Source organism: Cygnus olor, chromosome 6 (genome assembly GCF_009769625.2).
Source record: "Cygnus olor isolate bCygOlo1 chromosome 6, bCygOlo1.pri.v2, whole genome shotgun sequence".
Lineage (NCBI taxonomy): Eukaryota > Metazoa > Chordata > Aves > Anseriformes > Anatidae > Cygnus > Cygnus olor.
In genome coordinates, this window is record NC_049174.1 from 16,860,229 (window position 1) to 16,868,130 (window position 7,902).

At 38.9% G+C, this 7,902-nt stretch overlaps 1 protein-coding gene across 1 annotated transcript in view; it reads right to left on the reverse strand.

Moving 5' to 3' along the window:
* The window catches only part of AGPS (alkylglycerone phosphate synthase), an 80,520-nt gene extending 72,663 nt beyond the window's left edge, over window positions 1-7,857 (reverse strand). Inside the window, exons 1-3 of the mRNA XM_040561936.1 lie at window positions 7,718-7,857; window positions 3,817-3,945; window positions 2,742-2,853 (exon numbers count right to left, since the gene is read on the reverse strand). The gene's annotated coding sequence lies outside the window, so the exon portion shown is untranslated. The remainder of the gene's footprint in view (window positions 1-2,741; window positions 2,854-3,816; window positions 3,946-7,717) is intronic.
* Window positions 7,858-7,902: the final 45 nt, after the last annotated feature.

A 7,902-nucleotide genomic window follows, 5' to 3' on the forward strand; every position in this document is an offset into this window, starting at 1 on the left:
AAGCTGTAACAGCAGAAGGTTAAGTCATTTTCTTTATGTTTTTGGCCTTAAATATTCAGTTCCACCCACAGCACTATCAAAGAGACAAAGATAAATGAGAAAGAGTTCTGAAAAAAGCCAGGAAAATAATCAGTGGCTAGAGGGCCAGATTTATTTGGAAATATGTGCATACGTTTAACTTGTCCAAGCCTTTAAGGGTGGTTAAGGCGAACTCGTATTGGACAACTTATTCTGGAACAGAGCACTTAGAAATACAAAGTTTAAAAAAAAGGTTAGCAGGTAGTGGGCTGCCAGAGATCCCAATACTGCTCTATTAGCTGCTGCTTCTGAGCAGCCACCAAATCACTCTAGTAGCAAATCCTAAAACAATGCATAAAAATAAGGGTTGCATTTATATTCTGAGAAATTAGTTTAGTTTTTATTTCCTCAGAAACTCACTTTCAGAGACAAACCTCCCTGTCTCTACCCTACGCTTAAATAAGTAGTAGGTGCACACACACACTCCAGTATAGTGCTGAGGATCACATTGATGGCTTGATATTATTTGACATTCAAAACACAGACTTCTTTCATAGCAAGGCCTATATGTTACACTCTCCATATAGCACACTATATGGAGATGCTGATGGGTAGCAACACCACGTACATAATAGCATATTTAGGACAGGACAAAAAGATGTACCTTAAGCTAAAGAAAGGTTTAAAACAAGCAAACAAAACAAAAAAAAAAAAGAACTATGCAAAATACTAACAGAAACATCATGACTCCAAGGATTCTGCAACTCTGACCACTCCTTTTAGACAAAGGCATGGAGGACACATTGATGCTGGAAGCAAGTCTGTGCAAATTGTTCAGACTATTACCTACGCAGCCTAGCTCAGAGTGAGACTGGAAAAGCATTCTTGGGCAGAACAGCAGTCTGCCCTCCTGCCTGTGCCAACCTTCACAAATACGAGCATGTTTAGAAGTCTGCACTCCACCAGATCCATCAGGACAGGCTTGCCACTGACAGCTGCTGATAGTTAACAGGCTGTCTGCATAACAGTCCTGTGGACAAGAAGCAGAGCATCCTGTGCATGTGGCTGCTCCAAGTGCAGCTCTTTCAGAACAGCGTGAATAGTCAGCAGGCTGCTTATATTTGAAACATTGTAGGTAAGAATTGCTTGCTGGGTTAGCAGAACACATGGGGCATGACAAGAGGGTGCAGTAGTAAACAACACATTATATTCCCACATCATGTGACTATCAGGAGGAAAAAAAAAAAAGTGGCTATAGAACACCCAGATTCTCCCCTATTTAGCAAACACTTCTGTTACAGCAGGGTATATATACTGAGTTTAGAGAGTAAGGTCTTCTCTAGCAAAGATTTATGAATATTATCACAGATTAAACACTATTTGATTTATTAATGCTATTTCTATAGACACATCTAGTATACTAAAATATTTTGATAGGGCAGATATTCTAACCAATGCTTATCTTGTCTTTGGCATCAGAAAATGCAAGTCAAAGAGAACTCAGTACTGTTCTTACTTTCACATTTTCTATTTTTGGGGGGTGGAAGGTGCAACAAAAAAATGTGAACAATTATAGTATGCATTTGTGAGATGTCTAGGCTCTCTGAGTTCCTGAGAAGACGTGAAAATTGACAGGGAAAGATGAGCAGTAGCTGGGTCAGCACACTTATGACATAAAGGTATTCAAACACTTTGAGGATGGTGGTGAGTTCAATAGCTTATCAAACACGGGAGTCTTACTACAAAGCACGTGCTACTCTTCAAACTCTTTGTAATATATTTATTTATAGTTAGGTCAGCTTCAGCGGTTGATGTCGCAAAACGTAGTCTTTCAAAACTTTTTGGAATACATTCATTGGAATGCAGGTTGAAAAAGTTCCTATTCCTGGAAGTTAATTCGGATTTTAAATTGCTATATTACAAGGCCATTCACCTATTTTAGCTTACTTTAATATTTAATTCTGGGACAGTTATTCTGTTCTAGAATTATTCCAGAATTGTCTTGGCTCCAGAAAGTCATGGAAGCATCTTTCATTAGACACACCTATACAGTAGTATGCCCTGGGTAAAACAAGAATTAGGATTCTAGTTGAGTTAGGAGTGCAGATCACATAATTTGTCATCTACAGATGCCAGGACGTTAAAACTTTCAATTGTTTTCCCACCAAACTGAATGAGGCATTTCATTAACACAACTATATCTGTATAACTGGAAACTAAATCAATGACGACTGCATGATTTGAATATTACTTTAAATAATTTCACTTCTATTATGCTATTTTGTTGTAAATGGTATCACCAAATAGCTTATTCATTTTCCTTCTGCTTCTGATTTGAGCTTGTGCTTTTCTTTAAGAAAGACACAGCACATTTTCAACCTTTCTAATTTTCTGGGATACACTATGCATGACTTTTAATTATTTAGTCTGATACACATTAACACTAAAAGTTCATAGAGCACAGTGAGGTAAACAGGTGAGAAGAACCGGGTGGACTGTAACTGACCCAAGAAGCTGAGTGAGTACCAGCAGTCTCAGGCAACGCCCTTGCAGGAAAACAGGAATTTGGGGTATACAACCAATGCAGGCCTTTAGTTCTGGGAAGGAACTCCCATACTCCTTTCAGAGGAGTGGCCCTAATCACTGCCTGTTAATTCCTTTGGAAAGATGCAGCTTTAAAGTATTTGGACATGTAACAGGAAGAAAGGCCACAGGCTACTTACTCTGCCACACTGGGTCTTTGAGGAGAGCTTTGATGGTTTGTTTGTCTTCTCCCACAAATTCAATGCTCAGTTCCTGACTAAAAAGTCCATGAAGCTTCAGATTTTCCCTTATCTGTAGAGGATTTAGAGAGCGATGGAAGATAGCTGTTAGCCCACAGGATTGAACAGTTTTTAGCCTGACTAGGAATACAAAAGTATCACAGAAAGTAAATTAAAAAAAATAATTGTTTCATTGACCTTTCCCAAAAACATGCTTTTCACTGCATGAAAGACATAATAAGCTCAACATTTAAATGTCCTTTATTTTGCTTTTTATCAAGCTAACTTAAAACTCTTACAGTGTAACGTTGGTAAAATGTCTACTCAGGACTGCATGTTCATAAGCATTACAAAAAACTTCTGAAAATTGTTATCTGCCTGATGGAACAAAATTAAGTACAACAGAGCAATACTGTCACAACAGCAGTCCTTCTCCACTGTGAATGGAAAAGGGGAGTCCTCCAGAGCTCCTCCAAAAGGCTTCTAAAATACTAAATCAAAATGGCTAAATTGTCATTACAAGCTCTTTTATCTGTTTTAAACACATTATTTTCAAGAATTTCTCAACTTGAAAGGAATTTAATTTCTAAATTTAAGCCATCAAGCCTTAATAAGATGGAAATTCTGACAGTCAAGAATTCAAAGCGTTACAGTGTCAGTTTATTCTACAGGATAAGACAAGTACCAGCAGAAGATAAACCATTTCTGACTCCTTGAAACTGAATTGGAAATTGAACCTTCCTCAGGAAGAAAAAGCAAAGGTCTGTACTCTGCTTGTTCATACTCATGGACAAAGTCCTATGACTTCTTTTATTACCATGGTTCCAGGGAATGAAATCATAACCAATACAGTTTGGGGCATGGGAAAAGATTACAGGATACAGTTACTTTTCTGGTAACCACAGAGACAGAGTCTTCTTTGAGAAGTGAAGAAAGAACCAGATACTGTACTTTGAACAGGACATTAACTTCATCTAACTTTTAGATGGTAAGGGTTAGGGAAGATGAATTCCAGCCACCGTGGCTGGGGACATACCAGCTCTTCTGTCAACAACCAAGCACTGATCCATGGTCCATCTTATGGCTTTGCAATGTAAGACAGGAACGGAGCTTGTAGCACATATGCTGATTCCAGGTCCTTGTTTTACATCTCATGCAGACCTCTCTATAAAACAGAGGATGTGTCCTTATCACTGAGTTGAAAATAGATTTTGTCTCACTCAATACTTTCATCAGTTTTTTTCTATTGTTATCACAGGGGCTAATTTTAAAATGAAATTCCTTGTTAAGAATATAACATCAAAAAAAGTTCTAGCACAAAATCCCAGATCCTGAAAGTCACTTCTCAAAACAGCCTCAGTCAAAATAGTCACTGATTCAAAGCTCAGAAATTCAGTGTGACTGAAATTCACTCAGCAAATCAGCAAGTGTCTCCAACATTCTTCAGATGTTTGAAATATTTTACACCAACAGAATAAATTTTTCCTCCATTGCCCTTTTATTTGAAGACACCCAAACTAGCAAGGTTTTAAAAATTTCAACAGTAGGTGGCACTGTGAAGTTTCTAGCTTCATAATTATTCTAATAATATAAAATGTTATACAGATCCTTTAGAAAGAACTTCATCAAAATGTTAGTAGTCCTTCATCTAAAAACATTGCTCAGTCTTTCCTTTCTCCTTTCATTTTAAAAAGACCATGAAAACATTTTAAATTCTGATAACAAAATAAATGCTTTTCTACATATTAAGATTGACAGAAATTCTAAAACAAGAATAGGAATAGCAAGAATGTCACATATAAAAACAGGCAACTAATAAAATTTAAAATGTCATAAAAATATCCTCTATACTCTTTGTTACTCTTCAGTAAAGTACCACTATGGTTTGCTCTTGAATACATTAGAATTAGCTCATGTACTGAGCTACTTCAAATTTCCTGGAAATCTTAGCACATGAACTATAATATCACAATAATGGGTGTCAAGGCATATGAACACAGACTAACAGGAATATCTCAAATGGAGACCAAAGCATTATATGTAGGTCCTTAATCCTCTCTATATACAATATGAAGATGCTACTATATGCCAAAACAACTCCTGGATCAGAAACATGCAATATTAATTGAAAACATTTTTTTCAAAACTTTACCATACTAAAAGCTATGAAGGGCAACTAACAAACAAGCATGTGTTTCCAGGTATTTCAGATTGTCTAGACAAATGAAAATAACAATATTGTAAATTTATTGCTTACATTGATTCAGAAAGCTCTGAATGCCATACACCCAGCTCAATAGTGGTGTATGGGAGGAATAGTGCTGCGAGATACAGCATTTTCATTAAGCTGAGTTTTGGATGGCTGCCTTGCTCATCAGAAATGATACACTGGTCTGCCTAAGCTCAGGGTATGAAGATAAGGAAAGGAGAAAAGAAATTAAGCAAGGAACACAAATGAAATATATAGTCAATACTCTTTTATCTGGCCTGGCCAGCAAGAGTCGTTGCTTTTTTTTTTTCACCCCAGGCTCCAAGCAAGCTGCTTAGCTTTGCATGGAATTTCTGCACTGTGATACAATCTACACCAGCGCCTAAGATTCCTGTTTGTTTTTATTTTGCTTTCTATTAAATAAAACATGTAGAAAAGACACCTTTATAGCTTCAGGGCAATTTTTCATTAACTGACATTGTGTATTACTCATTTTATGTGAATGTGTTCTGTCTTCTGATTGCTGTTTCTTTTTAAATACTGAAAAAAAAATCAAAAGACATCATTTGCAAGGAGTCCTGAGCTGGGAGCAGCTTTACCCAAAAGTTTTTTTAAACTGTGACAGCCAATTTGTGTTTTAGAGGCCTGTTTCTCCAGAGTCTCCAACACAGTCTTTTCAGTTGGATTCTGTAGGGTTCACTTTTAGACCATATAATAAACTGGTACTACAAAAATAATAAACAGAAATACACTTAAAATTTTGCTGCTGGTTTTCCATTATAAATGATTTATTGTTGCCATGCATTATCCCTCCATGGAATCAAGGACATGGTATTGTAAGAGCTACTTCAGTACACCTAGTCCATTCAGCGATGCAGCATGTGTTCTGCGTGGACCTCCACAAGATATTTAGTGGCTCTATGTATGTGCTTTAACTAAACCTTCATTGTAAGGCAAGTGTTTCCACTGCATCTGGTACAGTTATCAAACATGCATATAATAAATCTACTGATATTACAGGTTCTTTCTTCAAATGGATATCTTAATTTTGCATAATTGCAGCAAGCACCTTCTATATTTTTGGGTAAACACCCACCTGCAACATGCTGGTACAAAGAAATTTTTTAAATTATTACAGATTTACCAAATCTACATACTTGTGCTATATTTTTTTAATTTATAGTCATACTCTTGCACCACGTGGGGCAAATGTGAAAATTAGCTCTTCACACTAGCCCTGTTTTACATTGGCAAGCTGAACTAACGCAGCTCAAGCATTGTGAATACCCAATGCAGGAGTATTGCACCAGTCTGAAGAGAGTCTACAGTAACATCCAGGCTTCAAGCCATAGAAGCTAAATAATTGCCTGCAATGGAATAGTTAGATTTTCTATTAAAGATCGTAAGCATCCCTATTTCATCTTATTTGGTTATATTAGATCATTGAAAGGAACCTCAAAAATGTGCACAAAGGATGATCCAAGGATCATTTGAAAGCTGTACATGTGAAACTTTGGGAAGCTGTTTTTCCAAAATGTTCTTTGGAATGAAGAATTGCTGACACTTCATTTATTACTCCTGAATTAGTACTTCCTGAGAAAATGCTCCCTGGGGAACCTGCTGCAGGTGTTGAAACATCTTGAGCAGGACGTTGAACCAGACGACCTTCAGAGGTCCCTGCCAACCTCACCCTTTGTGCGATGTACTGCCGGGCAGCCTACAAACACAATGGCAGTGGCCGTGCCCTTTCAGACCCATATTCAGAGCACTGAACTGATCAAGCATTTGACCGCTACTTGAATTTCCAAGAAGAATTCAGCTTGCATTCCGATGCATGTCATTTGTCAAGTAATGGCAGGTTATTTAAGATAAAACACTCCAATAATTTGGTAACTACGACACAGCAGGGATGCAGGCCTGTGGCCCACCAGCTCTAAAATATTCCCCCTCACTTTTAGGTGTGCTGCTCCTCCTAAGAAATACGATACACTCTTGAATGCTTGTTAAATACCTGTAGAAGTCAAATCCTTGACATTACCTGTTTGACAGAGACGTTATCAGCACCGCTGACATTACTGCAGTGTGGGGGACAGAGTCTAAAGGTATCAATTCAAAACAATTTGTGTGTATCAAACCCTTGATTATCTTATCTCTCTTTTGGCTGGTTTGCAAGTGTGGTCACTTGTTTGGAATTCTCCTACCGTGAGGAAGGAGGCTGATATGTAAGCAGGTCTGCAATGCCGTTAGTGTTGTTCCAGCTTTGTTATTCTTAACAAACCTCCCCACAGTTAAACACCAGCAGTTGTAGGTTATGTCTGCGTTGCATGGGGCATTGGTGTGACTTCCATCTTTCCTCTGCCAGTGCTGAGCTCACTGTTCAACTGGACTCTAAGGACACCTAGCAAGCACTACATGAAGTGTACGTAGAGGTGTATCCGCAAGTATACAGCTGTGCTAAGGCCAAGACTGAAGAGGGTATATAGAGATGAAGTTTTCTCCTAATCTGATCCCATGCCAATTGAACACCTGGCTGATAAACACTGGTATTGAATGCCAGGAGCGTTTCCATTACATCCATCTTGAAAATACCATGCGGGAGATTCAAGTGTGTAAGTCAACCCACTAAAAAAGGTACGCCGATGATTTCAACACCTGTAGCGTTGACTGGGGCCGTAATACAGAAACAGGAGAGACGAGGGAGTCGGGGCACTTTTAGAGGAGGCATTACCTTGACACACAAGGGAAGGGTGTGCAGAGACTGCGGAGGTATCTCTCGGCCCCAGCCCCAGCAGCCTGCAAGCCGTACTGCTGGAACCTCTCCTCCCACCCGGGCCCCGTTCCCGTCAGGGCCGGCGCTGCCGGGAAGGAGCCGCCCCCGCGGGCTCCCGCCGCCGCTGAGTGGCCGGGCCGCGG